The sequence below is a fragment of the Heloderma suspectum genome, chromosome 2 (genome assembly GCF_057233095.1).
Source record: "Heloderma suspectum isolate Gila_16-S chromosome 2, 16-S_ref, whole genome shotgun sequence".
Taxonomy (NCBI): Eukaryota; Metazoa; Chordata; class Lepidosauria; order Squamata; family Helodermatidae; genus Heloderma; species Heloderma suspectum.
The window spans coordinates 240,706,982-240,724,798 of NC_139459.1; the positions used below are offsets into that span (position 1 = coordinate 240,706,982).

The following is a 17,817-nucleotide window of genomic DNA, read 5'->3' on the forward strand; positions in this document are numbered from 1 at the left end:
ATGAAACGCTGCTGAACCGCTGCCGGGACCCGCCGCCGAGAGGGACATTCGCCGAAGGTAAGTCCCATCCTGGGGGGGGGCGGGGGGCCGGCGGAGAATTTCCCAACCAACTTCGGGGGGCCGAATGCGTTGGCGCTCGGCCTCCCGAAGATTCGGGGAGAAATTCTCCGCCATCCCTAGCTGGTTATGACCTATAAAGACCAGTATGGCTTGGGACCAGGCTGCCTGAAAGACCGCCTTCTCCCATATGAGCCTGCCTGGTTCCTAAGATCTTCTGGAGAGGCCTTTTTTTCAAGACGGTCACCTTCAGAGGCACATTTGGTGGCAACCCAAAAGACAGCCTTTACAAACATTAATAAGTTGTTAGGGACATACTTTCTGGTGGGTTGGTGTTGATACAGGTTTGTTTGTTGTGTAGTTTGTTTTGCTCTTTGAGCTTGGCAGGCAAAATTTATGATGATTGATTCTTGGATAATCTCTTAATCCACACTAACACCCAACACATAGCCGCCTTTATTTGAAAATGAGTGCTGATCTATTCTAACAAGTGGAGTAAAATAGAAGCAGCTTTTGTGCGATCACTTAACTCTGCTGCCATAATATGTAGCATGGCTGGCTAATCACATGGAAGTTCTACCTGGCATGGAGAGTTTCTGTCCCAGCATTTCTCATTCATTAGGTTCATAATGCTAGTTTCTTTCTATTTGTTAAGTTTTGCATTATTTTTCACCTCCATGGCATACTCAGCAACTTACACAGGAAAGCATCTCCTGATGTAGTTGTGCATATAGTTTCATTCACATAAACATTTTCAAAGTAGCACCATATTCAGCTTAAATGTAGGTGTGTGGCAGGTAGGAAGATGCCATTGCAATAAGTTTCCTCTTAAAATTTGGAGGAAAATTGGAACTCCTTCCCTTCTAAGGTCTGAGCAACACATGTGAGCTGGCCTTTTTTGTACCTATAGGCTATATAGAAAAAGCCTATTTACTTATTTAAAATGCATTTTATTTTGTTGAAATTAATAAGTAGATAGGCTGTTTGTATCTTACACACTACTCTTTTTTGGCAGTTACATGTTGCTTTTCATTGGCTAATAAGTCTGGACTCTTTGCCACTTCGTACTGAACGGACAACATTTTGCGAGGCTTGCAAAGAAGTGTGCTGGACATCTATCATTCTGGTAAGTAGAGTCAGTGTTGTGTACAACTTTGCCTCAGTGCTTTTTCATATTGCTTCTACATAAACTTTTAGAAATTATCTTTCCAGTTATCTGCAGAACACTACTTTTAAAAAATCCAGCATTTTCCAGTACAGAAAAAGTGTCACTTAATGACAGTCCATTTGAACTAGATCAAAATGTTTTGCTGAGGGAAAGTTTAGTTTTAATTTCTGCCTGCCTGGTTTCTTGTATTTTTAGATTCGTGTATTTGTCAGTCATGAAACAATATCTTTGCATCCTAAAATTGGTTTTCAGGAACCTGATATTAGCTTCTTCTGCTACTGTTAAAGGGCAATTTCTCCTTAAAGCATTTATCCAGAATACTAGATCAGTCAAGTAACTTTATCCAGTCAATAATGAAATGTTCTTTGCAAAACAAAGATAAACATGGGAATGAGTTATTTGTTCTTTGCAATTGGTAACCAGAATGTTTGCAATAAAATTTAATTATACTGTACGCACCTCTGACAATCTATTACTTATAGTACCACTCTGTGTTACTGTGTCCAGAAGAGAAATGCAAGGCTTGAAATACCTCAAGAGGGAAAAGACAGTATAGCTCTCCAGCTGATTGTTTGAAAAAGTGACCATACATGCTAAAACCAAATTAAAATGAAGTAGATCATGTAGGTGCTGCATCCTTCTGTGCTTATTACAGGTTCTGAATACTGATTTTGATCTCTGTGTGATAAAAGTGCACTTAAGCCATGACAAAGAGACAACATTTCCAGAGATGATAAATGAAAGTTACAGCACAGAGATAACTGCCATTGATTCCAATGGGATTTATTCCTAAATCAGTAAGGTATAAGATTATAGCCTTAGCTGTGGAGCCAACAAGAAGGAAGACAGCCCTTGATTTAGTATTGAACAATGTCCAGGATCCAGCTCAGTATGTAAGTGTCACTATACTGCTTGGGAACAATGACCAGTGTACCAAATACATGATATAAATTAGCTGAAAATTGCCTAGAAATTCCAACACAGTCACATTTAATTTCAGAAGAAATAAGAATGAAAGAAAGAATGAATGAATGAATGAATGAATGAGATGATTAGATAAATGGAAAATTGAAGGTGAGAATCAGGATGATCCAATTGCTTCAGAAAGCTTGGAGGTTGTTTAAAGCCAATATACTATAGGCTTCATTGAATATATGGCATACTAAAAAGTCTTTAAATAGGTCCAGTAGGATGCCATCATGGTTAATAAGTCAAGGAAGTAACAAGAGGCAAGAATGCTCTTCTGAAAATTCAAGTCCTTGTCCAAATGAAGAAAATGAAAAAACAAAACAAAAACAGCATTTGCACTGATCGCTAAAGCATCTGGGAGGAAATTATTCTTGTCTCTTATTTCTCCCTATAAGCTAAAGACATCATGAAAACAGATTACAGATATAACTAGTTAAGCCTGTAATAAAAGCTGTTGTTTATGCTGTTGGCTAGTTGGTGTTCTGTTATGCCTCTGTTGTGGCAAGGGCTTGGTGTCATTGGGTGCTGGTGAGGCCTGGATTACAGGGTGTCCAGTAGGGATCAAGTTTTCACAAAGGTCTTGGGCAAGTCATGTTTCCCATGGAAATAGGATTGCATCACAGAGAGCTCTGAGTGGGCCTAGAAGCCATACAAGTTTGTTCGAGTTATTACTGAATGTGCTCTTGTCTGGATGCATGTACAAAACATATGCACATTCTAACAAGACACGCATTTGCGAAGAAGGGGACTTTTAACGTTGGCAAATAGAATGTCTATGATTAAGAAGGCAATCTCCACCCAAGACATACTCAGACAATATTAAAAAGGATAACACCATTTTTTTACAGTGATGTTTAAATGCACAAGCTTTTTTACAATGATGTTTAAATGCATGAGTTTTACAATGATGTTTAAATGCATGAGCTGATTTTAGCTGAGCAATACATTTGCAGTGAAAATACAGAAACAAACATTACACCAATCATGACTACTCCAGCCTTCAATGAGAATTGTGCTTTGATGGGGAAATTAGCTATGTTCTTGAGGAAGCCAGAATTTGGCCTAAAAGCGAAGCTGTGGACATGCATGAAATGCTTGGTTTGCAAGGTGGGGAGTAGGTTCTGGTGCTAGAGGAAGAAGGAGGGGATTGTGTAAGCAGGAGTCCATAATACTCATGTGAGCTGAGGGAGATAGTGCAGGGTTAGGCGAGGAGCTTGAAGTGGGGTTGAAGGAACGGGTTGGATAGAAAGCTGTTCTCAAGGAAAAGGGATTGTGTTCTGGCTGTTCCAACATTTACTTACTGTAGCTTGTAAGACCACTGACAGGAGCCTACCTGAGGCTTGAAACAGTCACACATACCAATTTGTATGCCTTTCTGGTGTCTCTGGCCTATGAAAACCTCTGGACTACCTGGCAGGGCTACCTGTTGCAATGTCACCTTGTGCTTCAGCCAACTTCTCTATAGAGCGCTCATCTTGAGCATGAGGGCGAGGGGGTTCTGGACAAGAGATATCAGAGATGCATCAAGTCAGAAGGGATCCTTGCTATGATCCTTGCCAAAACAGGAAGGCTGCACCAAGGTGGCTGGATCTACAACTAAAAGCGAGTTATAGAGAAGAGCCAATTAACTCAGTCCTTCACACTTGCTTAGCAAAGAGAGGATAGAGGGGCTGGAGGCTATTATTTGTAAAATGACCTCCATATCAATATACCTTTTCCTGCAGTGAAGACCTTTCCTGCAGACTGGAACCAGTGAGCATTGCATCTCTTGGTTTTCCCATTTAAAATGAAGCTTGTGTTTGCGTGGGGGCAATGCACATATCTCTCCTGCCAGGCTACTACCTAGCAAGGCAGGCAAAGCTAGGTTGGGGTAGAGTTGAGCAGAACTGCAGCATTCACTACCTGGGTTGGGGAACGTGCTCTTTTTACTGGGAATGGCATTGAAACAAAAATCCTGATGGCTCTTCCTGTCACATTACAAAAGAGGATGCTTGTAGATGATGGTTGTCTCAACTACATGTGTTAAGAAAGTGGAGCTGCAGCACTTGGAGCATATTGCAAGTCATTGGCCAGGGACCAGATATATATCACTCTGTGTACTAAGCGAACACATGTCTTGCTTAATTTCACCCCTTGTCTTTACCTTGGGGTTTGCAGTTTTGCAGGTCCGTCTGATTAGGAACTGACAGTACTTAGTCTAATCTTGTATATGTGACTGATCTTCATAGGATTATTATTCCTTTTATTTGTGCTTTTCCTGCCTCTCTGAGGCTGGGGGTGAAAGCTTCCAGCCTGTTGGCATTGCACCAAGATGGACTTGGTTTGGTTCGCTCTAACTGAGCTACTTCATAACAGTATGTTGCTCCAACACACAGCAGATCCTGACGGAGCCTTAAGTAGAGGTTAGGCTTCCTTTAAGCTGGTTAGCCCCTCCTCCACACTGATGAAGGCCTTTTCTCTTAAAGAAGACCCTTTTTTTTTAGCAGCTTCAGGCTGCAATGGTGCAGGAGTGGCTGTGGTGAGCTGCTGTCTTAATGTCTGGAGTCCTCAGAATCCAAGGACAGCAATGTAAACTACACTGGACACAGGGGAGTAGTAGGTCCCTGGACTTTTCCTGGGGAACTGGGTCCTGAGGACGTAGAAGCCTTGTGACACCATTCTGCAACCAAGTCCTCTACCTGAACTATTAACTCAGGGCCAAACTAAACATAATTGGCTTACTTACGTTAGTGTAAGCATTTGTGGATTTGCAATGGGACCATGGTGATTAGGGAGGGGGGCTTTCCCCTTTCATATTCCACAGCCACACCCCCCCCCCCAGGGGGGCATTAAAAGAAGAATTTTGAATTCAATGGAGATGATTTTACGTTTGTTTGTTTTTTTAAACCCCACAAGGGGAGATGGAATTTCAGGCGAAAAATGGGGGAACTTTAAACCTCCCCTTCCCAAATCACTATAGCCCTGATCCAGATCAGGCCTGCATGTGCTTACACTAAAGTAAGCAGGCTAGTCAGGCGTAGCTCTGCATGATTAGCAGAACATTTAGTTTTGCCCTAAGGACTCTCGTCTGAGGATTAGGGGTAAGGATCCTCTGTGGATGAGGGGTCAGGGTCCTAGACCATGACAGGCAGGTTAGGAGCCTTGGTCACAAAAAGGTTCAGGAATGCACACCTACTCCCTCCCCCCCCCCCAAGTATGGGAGCTTACTCAGCTTGCCAGTAGCCCACGAAGCATTACAATCCTTTTATGCAATATTTGCATAGGTCTCTGTATGAGCACTTACTGGTTTGACTAAAAAAAAATGTTAAAAGCATACTCTGCATGTACAGATACTTTATTTTGTATTCTGAGCTGAAGAAGTATACTCCCAGAACTCTAACTTTTGCTTTGTATTAAAAGCATTAAGAGCGGATGAGGTTCATATTTGCAAATGAGGAGATGTGAAACTCAGTAACATTGCTACATGTTTAGCCCTTCAGTTTTTAAAAATTGTGTTAGTGCATTTTTAGATCTTTTGCACTGCTGCTGGCATTATTTTGATTACTACTTTGGTTTCATTCTATTTTTAATTATGGTTTTATATTATGTTTTACTGTATTATTGTATTTTATGGTTTTAAGCTTTGTCTTGTAAACCTCCTATAGAGATTTGGCTAATGGGCAGTATAAAAATGTAATTAATAAATAAATGAATAATACTATATATGTATGGATTCCACAATAACTATTCCAAGGATCACACCGGGAGGCAATATGTTACAACTGTGTGTAAACAAAAACAATTCAGACTTAATTTTTAGAGATATGTTTGCCATAATCAGATTTTGAATTTAATGTTTAGGTATTAGTAATCTTAAAAAGATATAAAGATATTATGTAATTTCCTAATAAACAATCTGAATTTCTTGGATGCTGTGGGTGAAGATCTCAGTGGAGATTTGTTGTGCTTACTACCTTTAACATAACAGATTTTGTGTATGTTCTCACCAAGTTTACATGGCACTTTAGCACTACTAGTGTTTCGGTAATAACAATTTCTTCCTTATTGTTTGAATATATAACTTAATATTGCTGGAATATATTTTTACATAGTTATAGTTTTGCCAAATTATTGTGCTATATTTTGGAAGAGCACTACATTATATCACCAAGTAAAGGCTGTTTGAGCTATTTCTGTCTTCAAAGAAAACCATCCTGCAGACTTTTTCCTCTTGCCTTCTACAACCCCACCTCTTTGCTCTTTAAGGTCAGAAGAGACTGCCATCATGTGTACTAATGCTTTGAGATAGGTGCAGCCACTATTGAACTGTGCCAATACAATGCAGCACAATGGTGGCTGAATGTATAGCTCCCTATAGAGCAAGACAGTAGTGTATGTTGTGCCAAGGAGTTCTTTAGGACTGAGTACAATATGTAACTCACACACAGCATCTTCATTAAGTCTGTTATGTGTTAATAAGTTGGCAGAAAAATTAGAGCAGGATCTCATTCCCTGGCTCCAAAACAGTTTTTGGTAGTGAGCTCCCTTCTCCTCACTTCTAAAGGACTTTAACAAATTTATGGCTGCTTTAAACTAATCATGAATAGTGACTGTCTGTCTTCAAAACCCCACCCCACATATGAATTTTCATGGTGTATGAATATTTTAGAGCTGAAGAATGTTATCATGTTTCTCTATACCGGGGTGGGTGACACACAGCCCGCAGGGAATCTGTAGCCTCTGTAATCCCTGCTCATGGTGACAACAGCAGCTGTCATGTAATCATTCAACAGCAAGATAATAAAAGCTTCACCCCCAAAAATACCTGGGGGAAAATTCCACCCCCCCCCCCACATCAAGGAACCTTGTGGCTATGGAATCCTTGCTGGTGGTTGGGCTTCTGTCCCACAGTCTTTATTTTCCCTTATGCAAATCAACAGAGACAGCACTGAAAGCATGAGCTCTGAAGGTGTGAAGGGGCCCTGATATCCTACAAAGCTGTAAGTGGCTCTTCAGAACCAGACCACTTTGCTTTAGGCCACTTTGAGGAAGACCCACTTTGCATAAGAGGGGTCCAAATACTTCCAACATATGGTGATCACTTACACAATGCCAAAAAAAAAGGAAATGTATCACCAAAAAAGAAGACCCCAATTTCTATATTTGCATGTGCAAATTTATATTTATTGGTACACATTTAGAAATAAATTAAATATAATTTAAATAGAAGTGCAACACATCTCAGCATAGTGGAGAAGATTAAGTAGGTAACCTGTGTGCTTGCTCAGGTCTGATGTCCAAGTGCTAGCTGTCGATGGGCCACGTCAAGGCCCCTGCTTTCCCTCCTATTGTCCTTTAACTTTAAACCAGAATTGGAGTAGATACTTCTTCAAATATAGGACTCCTTCAAATGGAGGACTGTCCTCTGCCAGCTCTCCAAACTAGAGGGGTGACCTCTTTAGTTAGGACATCTGGCTATCCAACTCCAAAGTGGCCTTCTTTGGTTCATCTGAAGCAGATGCAAACCCCTAATCACAACCTTCACCTCTTGCTGGTTTATATTCATTACCATGTATGTCACATTGAATGTTCAAAATTTGGTGAACATTGACATAGAAATGCTTGCAATCCCAGAAGATTTTCAGGAATGTCTGAAAATTATATATCCAATTTTCAGGCCTACATCACTGCATATTAATCTGTGGGTTTTTGAATTTGTCTGGGGCTGTCGACATTCACATGCAAATGCTGACATTTGCTAAATTTCAGACATTCACATGTGAATGTTGACACTTGCTAATTTTCAGACATTCAGTATTATGTATATACAAATAATAGTCAATATATGCTGTTTTTTACTAGTTTTTTTACTATGAGTAAAGTAGTATTACTGTTGAATGATATACATTGTAACTATAATTCTGTTCTGAGTAATACAGAGTTCTCTTAAGGTTTTGAAGAGTGAAGAAATCCCTTTGTGTACAAATACTGAAATTACAGTAAATATATGAAACAGAATGACTCACAACATAGTTTTTGTCCCAGGCTTTTTTCTGCTTTTAGTGTTAAAAGGGGAAAAGGTTGCACATACTGTATCTGAAGACTCCCATTCTTAGAGTTGTGTAGCTTTCATTTTAAATATGTGGATATGCCTCTGAAGTGTGTGTGTGTGTGTGTGTGTGTAGCAGGAGAGGTCATTATTGGCAATGCTAAAATTGTTTTCAGGTGAATCATGATCAGTGTTACAGGCAATAGACAATTTAATTACATTCAATGTATTGACTATATTTTATTTAGTGTAATTAATGCATGAAGAGTTAACAAGATCACGGTATTGGTTATGATGACATTTTTATTAATTTCAGTGCCTTGTATTGTCTAGGTTATATATTCAGCTTTAAGTGTTTAAAACTACACAAATGTGTACTCTTTAGAAGCATGGATTAAAAGATATTGAGAAGATTTCTGAATGAAAACAGTTAACCAAAGTGGAGGCTCACAACAAATAGTGTTATAGATGTTTATAGGTAAGCTGCTTGTCTCTGCTCCTTGCTGAGGTGGGAGAACCAAGGCATAGATCGAGTTAACTGTCATGAGCTATAAAAATAATAAAAAAGCCACTACCCAATATGCAATTCTCCACACACACCTTAAAGTCTTCCCTTGTCTCTCCCTATCTCTAGATCTCTTAGATATAGAGTGTGAGAAACTGTTGAAAGTGGAAGAGATAGAAGGAGGTTGTTGAACTCTCTCTTGTGATGTGAGACTGGGGTCTGAAGAGAAAGCCAGTTGTTAGTATATTCTTTGACTGGCCAGCTAAATTACTTGAGCTTAGCAAAAGAAAGAAGAGATAAGGAGGGAGCCCTGTTTTGTAGGCTTGTGAGGAGCAAAGGTGGAATAGCAATATTTTGTGTGGGGGGAAGAGATACTTAAAAAGTAATGTATCCCTCCCCTTCTCAACCTCCATGTCGCTTTTCCTAGCTTTCCTTTCTCCTCTCACTATCTTTCATTGTCCTCTGTGCCTCAGGCTTCACATAGCAATCATTGACTAATAGATTCCTCTAGTCTGGAATTATTGATGGTTTTTAATTTTGCTTAACCAAACAGTTCAGTGATCCCAAGATTATGTATCTTGCATTGCAGCAGCTCCTTTCAAGTGCCTTTAAATGCCATGAGTCTGATTTCTGCCCAAACCACATCCCTTGTTGTTGTGGTAGATATTGCCACGTTCTCATTCTGTAGATCTTCATGTTTCAGTTGCATAGTAGTAACCCAGATCCTTCTTGACAAGATTCCCAGATGACTCCAGGTGTGTCACACTTCATGCGATGCTGAGGCGCATACAGAAGTGCTGTCTCTGGCAGCACCACCCTTTGTGTAGCTGGTCAGCAGAACAGGTGGAATTCAGGGATACTACTGGAAGCTGCTGCAGCTCCCAGAGCCCGAACAAACACACCAAGCCAGTATGGCAGCCCCACCCTTTTTATACCTTGCCAGTAGAAGAGATAGAATTAAGAAATTGAATTGTGCATACACGAGGATCCCCTCGGCATGAGAAAGGTCCCTCTTGTGGTGTGAGTGGTGACAATTAGGTGATATATGCATCAGTGCTCTCTCCCTGCAGAATTGTGCATACCACAAGGATCCCCCCAGCATGAGAAACGTCCCTCTTGTGGTGTGAGTTGTGACAGTTATTAGGTGATATATGCATCAGTGCTCTCTCTCCCTGCAGATAGGAGGAATGATAGCACTGTAGGCTGGGTATAAAATGGGAGAGGGGGGCATTGTTGATTAAAAACAGACATATGTATTAAATACAAAATATTTTTTATCTAGACACTTAAAATAGAACACTTAATATTAATGAAAAGTGCAATGATGTTATACAATGGCAGCTAAGAAACAAACATTCTATTAGTATTGTTAACATACTTTCTCATTCATATGTTATTTTATTTTATTTTGCTTCTGTTAGATCGCAAGTAAAGTATAGTAAAAGTATTATATAAATATACATATCCATACAATTTCTCTGCTTAATTGAGACAAAAAATGAGCTTATTATGATGTGCATGTGTGTCAGATGATATTTAATCTCAGTGCAAAAAGATACATTCTTTTGAAGCAAGAATATTTCCTGGTGGAGGGAGTAATCTTATGGCCATCAGTGGCTAGACAGCCATAGGATAGGTCAGTTCCCAGGAACCAACCTCCACCCCCTCCTGTGCTGCCTCATAGGCAGCGTGGAACAGCCCTGCTCTTGGAAGAGCATGCGGAGCAGCAAAACAGGGCATTCCCGGGGGCATGTTGGGGCGGGGAAGTCAGAAATGCAGGTACGACACATCCTACATGTCATCCGGCTGCTGCTTCCTGCCCTTTGAGGTCCCACGGCTAGACAGCTGAAATCGGCTGTCTAGCTGTACATGCAGGATGGCTGAAGCACAGAGGGGATGACCTCCTCCATGCTTCTCCTGCCCTGCATTGGATAGGCGGTCACCCTACGAGTTTGGAGGTCGCAATCCTATCCCGATAGGATTGTTCCCTAATTCACTCACATAAGCTTATCAGCATAATGTGAATAGGGGTTTTGCTTCCCTGTATGATTTTGGGGAGGGAGAACCCTTTATGATTAGCACTTGGCTTATGAAACATGATCATCCTCTTCTGACTACAAGTGCTTGCAGGTAGGGATGTACGAAAGTCACTTACCTTTTCGCGGAATTGATTTGCGGTGGGGGGGAGGCGCTCCATCCCTCCCCCTGGAATCCTCGATGGGAGGGAGGCGATCCGGTTCTCCCCCCCCCCCGGAATCCTGCCTGGCCAGCTCCGCTCCATTGGCAGCTCCACAGAGCAGCCAGCGAGGGCCATCCGCAGCTGGACTTCCGGCCGTGGACGGGCTGCTGCGGATGCAAATGGCGGCCGCTGTAGCGGCCGCCATTTGTGTCCAGCCAGGCTGCCGTGATAGGCTACGTAAGTATTTACGTAGCCAATCACGGCTGGGCAAAAAACAAACAAACAAAAAAAAGCGTACGCATATGGCGGCGGCTACAGTGGCCACCATTTGCGTTCCCTATTCTTTGCCGTTTTAGCCTACATAAATATTTATGTAGGCTATTACGGCGAAAAAAAGGGGAACGCAAATAGCATAGTGGCCGCTATTTGCGTTCCTTTTTTCCCGCCGTAATAGCCTACGTAAATATTTATGTCGGCTAAAACAGCGAAAAATAGGGAATGCAAATGGTGGCCGCCGTAGCCGCTGCCATTTGCGTACACCGTTTTTGTTTTTTTGTTTTTGCTTGGCTTGCCGTGATAGGCTACGTAAATACTTATTTGCAGGATGTAAATGGCGGCTGCGGCAGCTGGTCGAAAGACCAGCTGCCGGAGCCGCTGCTGGAGCCGCCGCCGTCTGGAACATCCGCCCCAGGTAAGCTTCGTCCCGGGGGGAATCCACAGGGGGGCGGGGGGGCAGGCCGTTCTGCCACGGATTTCGGGGGGCCGAATGCCAGTGCATTCGGCCTCACTGAAATCCGTGGTGGAATACTCCGTCATTCCTACTTAAAGCTGATGCGCATGTAAGTATTAGCTGTAGTGCTCCACAAATAAATATTGTAAACTACAGGGTTTATCATAAAAAGGCCATAATAGAAAGGATAGTTCTCTCTTTGTGTCTAAAATAAATAGTTAATCCAAAATCAAATATTTTTCTCCTTTTATAATGTATAATATGGTTTATTTCAAGAGTTTGCTTTTAATTCTATCTCCTTAGTAACAGAGGCATCTGTGTATTTCTCTTAGTCATTAAATCCAAAGTAAGTAGCTACATCAAAATAATTTTTTAAAAATGAGTTTCTCTGAATTGGCTAACTGCTAATAGCTACTAGGAAATCATACAACGATAATGAGGCTGGAAAACTTTGACATTAAGTACTGGTGGTAATGCATATGCCTCTAGTTACCCTATGCTAGTTAGCAAACATATATCCAGAATCACAAATGAGTTATTGTGCATTTTACTATGTGACACAAATAGAACAGTAATCATTACTGCTTCTGATTTATTTCAGACATTTGTTCAGTTTTCACAGACTGCTAATGATACTTTATACATAGCTGTAAAATAATCAACTTCTAAGATGGATGAATATAAGAGGATTCAACCCTCTACGCTTCTCTTGTTAATATATGACCTCTGCAAACTCATGAATGACACACATTCTTCAATACACCCGTTAAGGAGATCTTTTAACTTGCAGTGTGGTGTGCCACAACTGATTCACTTGGCCTAGGCACACCATGCTCGCAAACACAGAGAGTTCAATAGTAATATATTTATTTTACCAAAATAAAAATATGAAGAGATCAGCAGGACCAGCCCTACCATTAGGTAGAGTGAGGTAGCCACCTCAGGCAGCTGATTTTAGCGTCATAAAAGGAAAGCAAATTGTTAGTTTAAATTATTATTATTTCAGTTTTACTACCAGGTTGAGGGATTTGGGTCTCATATGATAATGTAACTTGGCTTGGCATGGGTATTATGCACCTTGACTTGGGGGAAGCTGCAATTTGCTGTTCCAACTCAGGCAGCAAAATGTCTTAAGCTGGCCCTGGAGATCATGGGAATCATAGAATCATAGAATAGTAGAGTTGGAAGGGACCTACAAGGCCATCGAGTCCAACCCCCTGCTCAGTGCAGGAATCCAAGTCAGAGCATCCCTGACAGATGGCTGTCCAGCTTCGTCTTGAACGCCTCCAGTGTGGGAGAGCCCACCACCTCCCTAGGTAATTGGTTCCATTGTCATATTCCTCTAACAGTCAGGAGGTTTTTCCTGATGTTCAGCCGGAATCTGGCTTCCTGTAACTTGAGCCCATTATTCCGTGTCCTGTACTCTGGGATGATCGAGAAGAGATCCTGGCCTTCCTCTCTGTGACAGCCTTTCAAATACTTGAAGAGCACTATCGTATCTCCCCTCAGTCTTCTCTTCTCAAGGCTAAACATGCCCAGTTCCTTCAGTCTCTCTTCATAGGGCTTTGTTTCCAGTCCTTTGATCATCTTTGTTGCCCTCCTCTGAACCCTCTCCAGTTTGTCTGCATCCTTCTTAAAGTGTGGTGCCCAGAACTGGACACAATACTCCAGATGAGGCCTAACCAGTGCTGAGTAGAGGGGAACAAGTACTTCCCGGGATTTGGAAGCTATGCTTCTACTAATGCAGCCCAAAATAGCATTTGCCTTCTTTGCAGCCACATCACATTATTGGCTCATATTCAGCTTGTGATCGACAACAATTCCAAGATCTTTCTCGCTTGTAGTATTGTTGAGCCACGTATCCCCCATCTTGTAACTGTGCATTTGGTTTCTTTTTTCTAGGTGCAGAACTTGGCATTTATCCCTATTAAATGTCATTCTGTTGTTTTCTGCCCAGCACTCCAGTCTACTTTGAATTTTGTTTCTGTCTTCCAAAGTATTAGCTATCCTGCCCAATTTTGTGTCATCTGCAAATTTGATCAGCATTCCCTGCTCCTGCTCCTCCAAGTCATTAATAAAAATGTTGAAGAGCACTGGGCCCAGGACTGAGCCCTGTGGTACCCCACTCGTTACCTCTCCCCATTTTGAGAGGGTCCCATTGATAAGCACTCTTTGAGACCGATTCTGTAGCCAACTGTGGATCCACCAGATCGTTGTTTCATCTAGCCCACTTTGAGCTAGTTTGCTCATCAGGATATCATGGGGCACTTTGTCGAAAGCTTTGCTGAAGTCGAGATATATGATGTCTACAGCATTCCCACCGTCTACAAGGGAGGTTACTTGATCAACAAGAGAGGTTACTTGTTCACTTGGAATGGCAGTCATGCAATTACAAGTGTGAATCAGCTAAAACAAATGGAAAGGATATTGCTTAATCACAAGTGCACAGGAGGAAGCTCTAAATATGATCAAGAAAGCCAGAGAAAGGACAGTAGGGATGGATGAATCTCTCAGTTTCACTTTCTCCCACCTTCATACTTTTTGAATCTCAAGTTCTTTCTCTCAAATACGAACTTTGTGAATTATAATACATTTTTATAAAAAATGAACTGAAAGGAAATTCTCACCCATCTGCAACAGCGAAATGCAACACATACAGCTATTCCAGCATGGAGAGGACCATGATATACCTGCCTGCCATATAAAGATGAGAAGATGTCAAAAAAAGAGTTGGCAATTCAAACCAAGACTTTTAAGAGCTAAACAGTCAAAGCCCAGGGTCCTGGATGGACAAATTTGTCAGTTTCTTTTTGTCCTGAATGTGGAGAACATGGTGAATTTTGACAAATTCTTATCAAATCTGAATTGAAATTAAAATCTTATACTTTCCTAAAGGACAGTGGGATTGTGTGAGGAGAGCCTGGGGGCTGTTGGGAGTGGGGTACACAAGCACCAGGAAAGAGACGCTAGCAGTGAAGGGGCCACTGATACAGGGAGCAGGGATTGGAGCAGCACAGTCCTGTTCCTGGAGATGGAAAATGGACCTGAGGGCGATCCCCACAGCAATGGGTTTAGTTCGCTGGCCACATTGATGCGGTTTTCACTGGAGTTTAATCAGCTCCATCTGGGGACACGCAGGGGTCAAAAACCCGGATTATCCCAAAGCTAGCCTGGGGCTCTGGGCAGGTCAAACGCAATTTACTGTGTGGGTGGCTACTGGGTGGAGTCTCTTTCCCGTCATCATTTAGAGAGCCTGTTCCTACCCTCCCACTGTCACCTTGTTTCGCCTCTTCTGCTTTCTCTGGCCAGTGTATGTGTTAGCATCTCCACCCTCTCCAACCTATGTCTGATCCTCGCCCACCCATTTTAAAAAATGTATGTACCCTCCAAAACCACAATAGCACAATAGCGACAGGACTAAATGAGATCCTTCACATTACCGCATTAGTGGGGACTAGGGGTGGCGGAGAATTTCTCCACGAATCTCCGGGAGGCCGAATGCCAACGCAGAAATTGGTGGGGAAATTCTCCGCTGGCTCCCCGCCCCCTCCCGGGATGGGACTTACCGTGGCAGAATGTCCATCTTGGCGGCGGGTCCCAGCGGTGTTTCGGCGGCGTTTCGGCGGGGGCGGGGGGCGGCGGCTGGTCTCCCGACCGGCTGCCGCCGGCGCCATTGCAAAAAAAAAAAGTAAAGTAAAAAAAAAACACACACACCCGTGATAGGCTACGTAATGATTTACGTAGCCTATCACGGCTAGATTTCCAAAGCCAGCCATGATAGGCTACATAAATCGTCACATAGCCTATCACGGGTGACTTTGAAAAAAAAAAGTGCGTATGCAAATGGTGGCACCCATGGGCACTTTATAACCTAAAGATTTACGTAGACTACAGCGAAAATAAAGGCAACGCAAATAGCATAGACTAAATAAGGGCAACACAAATCTTTACGTAGACTAGACGTGCCAAACTAAGGAACGCAAATGGCTGAGCCATTTGCATACGCGCTTTTTTTTCCCCCAAAGTCACCCGTGATAGGCTACGTGATGATTTACATAGCCTATCACGGCTGACTTTGGAAATCTAGCCGTGATAGGCTACGTAAATCGTTACGTAGCCTATCAAGGGTGTGTGTGTGTGTTTTTTACTTTACTTTTTTTTTCGTGGCCGGGGAGACGGGGCGCTCCTCCCCGGCCTGAATTTCAGTGGCGAGGGATGGGGCGCCTCCCCCCCGGCCTGAATTTCGGCCGGGTGAGGCGGGGCACCTCCCCCTCCTCACCTGAACTTCGGGGGGAGAACCGAAGCGCCTCCCCCCCACTGCGAAGCAAGCTGCGGGACCAGGTAAGTCCCTTTCGTCCATCCCTAGTGGGGACACTCAATCACTCAAATCACTTTAGGTAGCCTGCTTTCAGTCTTTAACATTCCCACCTTTCTGTGCATGTTTATTCAGAAGTAAGAATCAATATCACTCCCCTGCAGTGAAAGGGTTAAAGGCTAACTCTAGTAACTCACCCTAAAGTGCTTTTTTGCTTCTCCGTTGCTCTCTTAAATTGCAATTGTGAAGTTGTGCTTCTTTGATGTTCTGTAGTTTCTCTGTTATGTAAAATCACTTCTCCGCTTGATCGCTTGATCGCAGTAATGATCTTGCCTTGTCAATGCAGGGGGAAGGAGAAAGAGAGGGGGAGGAAGCAGTAGGCAAAAGCACACACATGGGAGAAAAATGTGGTGGGAAGCAGTAACACCGCAGCAGATTGCTGAGATGTGGTGAAATTGGGGTGAGGTAGGGAGCTAGAAATGGGGAGAATTGTAGTCTGATGCATCTCAAGCCCCATTGGGTTTAGAATTGCAGCCAACATTTCCCAGAGGACTGAGAAACAGAGGAACATATGAGGAGGAGGAGGAAGAGGAGGAGGATCCCTTCTAAAATGGGCAAGCTGAAGACTTCTCTTTGAACCCAATCCCCCAGAGCTCCCCCCGCCCCATCCCACTTTTGCCACTTCCCAGCAATCTGCTTCAAATTCAGTCTTCAAATGATCCTGAATGAAACTTGATCCATTTCAGGCCCAGTTTCAGGATGAAATTAGCCTTGGTCATCCTGATGGTTGACCTTCTTTGGGAAAGGGACAGGGCAGGGGGAATGCCACCCTGTTTATTATTTTCAGTCTCTCAGGTATCCTCCTGGACTGGCTCCATGAGTTGGAGACACTGTTTTAGAATGGTTCAGCTTTTAATTATGAGGTCAGTTCCAGAGAATAACATTGGGTGACTGTGCCTCAGCCCCCCCCCCATGGCAGTTCAACTGTGGGGTGCCACAGGGCACTATTCTGTCCCCAATGTTATTTAACATTAATATGAAGCCACTGGGAAGGGTGGTTAAGTTATTTGAGGTGAGGTACAACCAGTATGCTGTTGACACGCAACTCTGCTTATGACATCTGAATCTGAAAAGGCCATGTACTTTCTAAATCGGTGCCTGGAGGTTATGGTCTGGGTAAGGGCTAAAAAAGTGAAGCTGAATTGGGTTGTTCATCTGTTCTAGATGGGATCATTGCACTACTGCTGAAGGAAGAGGTACACAGCCTGGGTGTGTTCATGGATTCATCTTTGTCACTAGAGGCCGAGGGGACCTCAGTGGCTTGGAGTGCCCATTACCAGCTTCAGTAGGGATGGGGGAGAATTTCTCCCCGAAACTTCGGGGGGCCGAGTGCCAACGCATTCGGTCCTCCGAAGGTTGTTTGGGGAGAAATTCTCCGCCCCCCCCGGGATGGGACTTACCTTTCACAAATGTCCCTCCCGGCGGCGGGTCCCAGCGGTGTTTCGGCAGGTCTTCGGCAGGGGCGGGGGCGGCAGCCGGTCTTTCGACCGGCTGCCGCCGCCACCATTACAAGAAAAGTAAAAAAAAACCACGCCCCTGTGATAGGCTACGTAATGATTAACGTAGCCTATCATGGCTAGATTTGCAAAGTCAGCCGTGATAGGCTACGTTAATCGTTATGTAGCCTATCACAGGGGCGTTTGTTTTTTTTTTCTTTTGAAGTTCGCAGCCGGGGAGACGGGGTGCTTCTCCCTGGCATGAATTTCAGCCGGATGAGGTGGGAAGCCTTTCCTCTGGCCTGAATTTCGGTCGTGCGAGGCGGGAAGCCTCCCCCCCGGCCTGAACTTCGGGGGGAGCAGCGAAGCG

At 43.1% G+C, this 17,817-nt stretch overlaps 1 long non-coding RNA gene and 1 other non-coding gene across 2 annotated transcripts; one reads left to right on the plus strand and one right to left on the minus strand.

Annotated features, from left to right (window-relative positions):
• The first annotated feature begins 3,066 nt into the window (after nt 1-3,066).
• LOC146354311 (small nucleolar RNA SNORD36) lies at nt 3,067-3,137 on the plus strand. The gene has a single exon (XR_014788679.1). It is a non-coding gene; the product is annotated as a small nucleolar RNA SNORD36 (small nucleolar RNA).
• Nucleotides 3,138-11,887: 8,750 nt separating this feature from the next.
• Nucleotides 11,888-17,546, minus strand: LOC146354312 (uncharacterized). The gene is made up of 3 exons (XR_014787418.1): nt 17,412-17,546; nt 16,149-16,284; nt 11,888-14,330 (listed from the first exon to the last, which is right to left on the minus strand). It is a non-coding gene; the product is annotated as an uncharacterized LOC146354312 (long non-coding RNA).
• Nucleotides 17,547-17,817: the final 271 nt, after the last annotated feature.